Here is a 5,591-nt window from a genome sequence, read left to right on the forward strand (position 1 = left end):
GCGAGCGGAGGCGGGCGGGGCGGAGTCACGCGCGCCGCTGGGGACACCCGCCCCTGGTATCACGGTGCGCGCCCAGAGCGACCCGGCCGGTCCGGGGCCACCCTCCTGGCGGGCGGGACCAGAACGGGCGCAGGAGGAGCGCACGGATGCGCGGGGGTGGGGAGGCCACCTGGAGCCAGAAGCAAATCGCCGCAGAGGGGACGCGGGCGCGGGAGGGATGGGGGCGCGAGGACCCCCGTTAGAGACCCTCCTCCCGCAGGACTTTCCCTGATCGCCTGACCTCAAATAACTCCCTTATATAATTCCGGCGCCGCACCCTGCTCGGGTTTGCGGGACCTTTTTTTTAATCCCTGAACTTAAGTATTTTTTCCCAGTAGCACTTAGCAGCCGCTCCACACCCGACACGGACATTCGTCCCCTGTCTCACCCACAGAGGGGACGCTGGTACCAGCAGGCCTCACTTCGCCGTTTTTTCTCCAGTCTTATCTTCAGGACCTGAAACAGTGCCGGGAAAGATTTGTGAATTCATGGGACAGAAAGTTCAAGGCCTCGCTCAAGCCTCTGAGTAGTGGTGATGGTGGTGGTGGTGGTGGGATACTCCCCTCTGAATCCAGCTTTAGCCTCGGCACGTGGGGAGCTGTCTCTCTAGCCCAGTGGGTTTGGGACTGAAAAGGGATTGCTGTAGAGAAAACGCATTCAGAGCTGACCATTCAGGTGGGGTTCCTGTGAGGTACCGCTCACTCAGGGGTGCCCAGGGCTGAAGGCCACTGCAAAGGGCCCTGGAGACGGGAGCAGCACCCGTCCTGGCCCTTCCCATCCGCCCAGGCCCTGACCCGGCGCTGTGGGAGTCTGGCCTTGACCCTGGGAGCAAAGCCGCTGTGTTGTGCAAACATCCTCCTCCATTTCTGAGGGTCCTTTCTCTTTTTTCATACGGTTTTTTCACATGGTTTCATATGGAGGTCCCTTTAAAATGAGGCCTGGGGTGGTGGGGGCGGGCAGGAGCCCATTGGAGGAGGGAGGAAAAGGGGGAGAGGAAGGCGAGGAGGAGGAGGGGAGGAAACGGAAGAGAAACCGGAAACAGAGTCCGGAACGCTTAGGAGTTGGATTCTTTTATCTTCCTTGGCATTTTCCTTCATGATTTCTTGTGCGTTTATCCGTCCATTTTTTTTTTTTTAATGTATATAAAGGCAAGATTTTCTTTACCAGGTCAGCTATTCTAAGGAGTTTGTAATTTAACAGGCCAACACACACACCCCCAAGCAAACACGCACACACACTGGTTCCTTACAGTTTACCACTGCTTCTGCATACTTAACAGGTTTTGGGTAACCCCCACAACTCCCAGAGGATGCTGTCATCCCCATTTAATTGATGGAGGCCCAGATCTGCCCACAGCAACCCCCCCTACCCCCACCACCCCCCCACAGTTACTAAACAGCAGAACTAGAAGCCCAATTATCTTTTGCTTTTATCAGAGATTCTTAAGACAGAGGCATGGGGTGGTGATGGGGGAGTGACCTTCCCACTCCCTATTCCACCTTTACTTTCCTCTTTCTCAGATAGTCTGACATTTTCAGGGAGGGGGATACCTATAATTTTAAAGAACATAGTTGCTATTAATGTGCAATATTATAATTCTATAAAGGCAGAATCCCACTGCTTGTGAACTTTCTGGTATCAAGAAGCCCCTCGTCCAGCCTCGTCCACCCTTTGGACATCTAAGTGGTACTGTACGGAGGCAGATGCTGTGTTAAACAGGCACAGAGGCAGATGGGTACTGAAGGAGCTCAGAGGAGAGAAGAATCCCTGTGGGGTGGGGCTGACTACGGTCTCCTCAGAGAAGGGCAGCCCTTCATTTAGAACCGACTTAGAGCAAGACGGTATACTGCAGGTGGGGACGGCCGGGGGAGGGGCTGTGGGTTGGGAGAGATGAGGGAATAACAAAATCCGAAAGATCTGAATAGACAGCTCACCAAAGGTACAAATGACCAATAAACACAGGAAAAGATGCGCTACGTCATTAGTCTCTAGGGAAATGCACATTAAAATCCCAATAAGGAGTGGTTGCAGCTGCTCTCCGGGCTTCGCTATGCCACCCAAGGACGACAAGAAGAAGAAAGATGCCGGAAAGTCGGCCAAGAAAGACAAAGATCCAGTGAACAAATCTGGGGCCAAAGCCAAAAAGAAGTGGTCCAAAGGCAGAGTTCGGGACAAACTCAATAACCTAGTCTTGTTTGACAAAGCAGCATATGACAAACTCTGTAAAGTTCCCAACTATAAGCTTATAACTCCAGCTGTCGTCTCTGAGAGACTGAAGATTCATGGTTCCCTGGCCAGAGCAGCCCTTCAGGAACTCCTTAGTAAAGGACTTATTAAACTGGTTTCAAAGCACAGAGCTCAAGTGATTTACACCAGAAACACCAAGGGTGGAGATGCCCCAGCTGCTGGTGAAGATGCATGAACAGGTCCTACTAGCTGTACATTTTGAAAAATAAAACTTTATTAAATCAAAAAAATAAATAAAATCCCAGAGAGCCCTTCAGATCCAGAGCATAGCTTAAATTAAATAGCCGGGCAGTGCTAATCCTTGGCAAGGCGATGGGAAGTCACGGACCTCTCATTTGTTGTTGATGAGAGTACAAAGTGGCGCAAACCCTTTGGAAAACAGTTTGACAGTTTCTTGTAAAGTAAATATACACTTACCCTGCTGCTGCTGCTAAGTCGCTTCAGTTGTGTCTGACTCTGTGCCACCCCATAGACAGCTCCCCCGTCCCTGGGATTCTCCAGGCAAGGACACTGGAATGAGTTGCCATTTCCCTCTCCAATGCATGAAAGTGAAAAGTCAAAGGGAAGTCGCTCAGCCGTGTCCGACTCTTCCCAACCCCATGGACTGCAGCCTACCAAGCTCCTCCGTCCATGGGATTTTTCCAGGCAAGAGTACTGGAGTGGGGTGCCATTGCCTTCTCCGACACTTACCCTGCAGTGTGTGCTAAGTTGCTGCAGTCTTATCTGACTCTGTGCCATCCTATGGTTGTAGCCCTCCAGGCTCCTCTGTCCATGGGATTCTCTGGAAAAGAATACTGGAGTGGGTTGCCATGCTCTCCACCAGGGGATCTTCCCAACACAGGGATCAAACCCTCGTCTCCTGTGTATCCTGCACAGCACTTCTTTACCTCTGAGACTGAGCCATCAAGGAAGCCCATTGGAGCCTCAGCTTAAAACCATTGGATTCTTTACCACTAACGCCACCTGGGAAGTTCTATGCGCTTAACCTCTGACCCAGTAATTCAGCTCCCAGATAGTCAGCCAACAGGAATGAAAACGTATCCATATAAAAACCTGAACCCGAAGGATATTGCAGCATTGTTCATTAGAGCCAAGTTGGAAACAGCCTAAATGTCCACCAACAGGAGAATGGACACACTAAATATGATACCTTCACACAACTTATGCAATAAAAAGACACTGGCCGAGGCAACAGGGTAGATGAACTGATGTAATCTCACAGACATTAGGCGGAGGCTAAGAAGACGCAATTACTGCATGACCCATTTGTGTGAAGTTCAAGAACAGGGAGAGCTAATGTATAGCGATAGAAATCACATCCATCCTTCCCTGGGGAGGGGTGGGTGGGGGGCATTTATTGCAAAGGGATGTGAGGAACCTTTCTGGGAGGGTGGAAATGATCCAGATGGTGATTGTGGTGGTGTTTACATGGGTGTGTATACATCTGTCAAAAGTCACTAACAGGCGTGTGTTTTATTATAGTTAATCAGACCTCAGTAAAGTCGACCAGGGCAAAACCAAAGCAGCAAAGCAGATTTTGCTTCAAAATGGAAAGAGCGTGGGGCTTCCCTGGTGGCTCAGTGGCTAAGACTCTGCACTCCCCATACAGGGGGTCCGGGTTCAATCCCTGGTCAGGGAACTAATCCGGAATCTAGGGTTCCACATGCCACAACCAAAGACGCTGTACGCGGCGACTGAGACCCAGTTCAGCCAGATACATGAATAAAGGCAATTATTTCCAGATACAAAATACTATACATAAAGTAGATCAGCCAAAAGGGATTTACCGTATAGAATAGGGAGCTACGGTTAATATCTTAGAATAACCTACAGTGGAAAATAATCCGAAAAAAAAAAAATATATATATATATGCCTGAACCATTTTGCTGTGCATCTGATACTAACACAGTATTGTAAATCAACTATACTTCAATTTTTTTAATTTTCAAAATCGGTGATGGTTTTTTTAAGAGGTATAATTCAGATGGTAAATGTCACCCATAAATGTAGCACACTGAAGTGTGGGGAAGCAGGGTGAGTCTGGCATCTGAGGTCCCTTGGCCATGGGGTTGACAGCTGAGTGTGTGGGGCGGCGGAGTGGATGATTTAGCAAATTCTTCAGTCCTCTCCGTGAGCCGCTTCTGGGTTCTCAGCCCTGGTCCACGGCCTTCTGGCTCCCAGCAAAGATGAGAAAGACCTGAGAACAAAGCTTGGGGTGAAAGGCTCTGGGTGGTTGGCCCAGGCAGCCCTGCTGCCATCGAGGCTCTCTGCTTGGCTTCTCACAACAGGTTCTGCGGGGGCAGGCCTGGGCAGGCTCCTGGCCCTCTGCCCACAGTAGGATGCTAGGCAGAGACAGCCAGGGCTGGGGGCCGTCTACGCCTCCCGGCCACTCTGCTCTAGACCAGCCTCTGCTCCCACCCAACCTCCCACCGTCTGCACAAGACTCAGTTTATGTGAAGAGCACAGCTTTGCAGTCTGGCATGCTTACTAGCTGTGTGACCTTGGGTAAGTTACTCAACCTCTCCGAGCCTTAGTAGCTTCATATACACTACAAAGGAGGGAGATAAATATCAATAGGAGTTTGAATATTTTCTTCCTGTATCCCAACAGATTGTGTGTACACTCCCACTGTAGAGATGACTAGACCACAGCCTAAAGTCTAAATTACTCAGCTTGGTCTTTGAGGGCAGCCAAGTTCTAGCTCCACATCTGACTGCTTGGGGCAGAATGACATATCCCTGACCTCTGACCCCTGGATAGGGATTGCCTTTTCTCACTTCTCTGTCTTTATTCCCAGGGAAATTGTTTCTATTCTCACCGCCCCCCCATCCAAGCCCCACCCATCCTTTGGGGCTCTGGCGACGTCAGCCACTCCTACAAAATTTATCCAGGGTTTTCATATATTCCACTCATTCAACTTTTTTAAAAAATTTATTTATTGATCTAATTTTTGGCTGTGCTGCGTCTTTGTTGCTGAATCCAGGCATTCTCGAGTTGTGGTGAAAGAGAGCTGCTCTCTGTTTGCAGTGTTTGGTCTTCTCACTGCAAAGCGTGGACTTTAGCAGTCGAGGCAGATGGGCTTAGTTGCTCTGCAGCATGAGGAATCTTCCCTGATCAGGGATTGAGCCCACGTGCCCTGCATTGGCAGGCAGATTCTCAAATATTGGACCACTGCTCCTACTGCTGCTAAGTTGCTTCAGTCGTGTCCAACTCTGTGCGACCCCATAGATGGCAGCCCACCAGGCTCACCCGTCCCTGGGATTCTCCAGGCAAGAACACTGGAGTGGGTTGCCATTTCCTTCTC

The 5,591-nt window shown here is 50.1% G+C and overlaps 1 pseudogene; it reads left to right on the plus strand.

Moving 5' to 3' along the window:
- The first annotated feature begins 2,068 nt into the window (after positions 1–2,068).
- Positions 2,069–2,488, plus strand: LOC105000329 (annotated as a pseudogene).
- The last annotated feature ends 3,103 nt before the right edge of the window (positions 2,489–5,591 follow it).

Source organism: Bison bison, unplaced genomic scaffold, assembly GCF_000754665.1.
Source record: "Bison bison bison isolate TAMUID 2011002044 unplaced genomic scaffold, Bison_UMD1.0 scf7180017864371, whole genome shotgun sequence".
Lineage (NCBI taxonomy): Eukaryota > Metazoa > Chordata > Mammalia > Artiodactyla > Bovidae > Bison > Bison bison.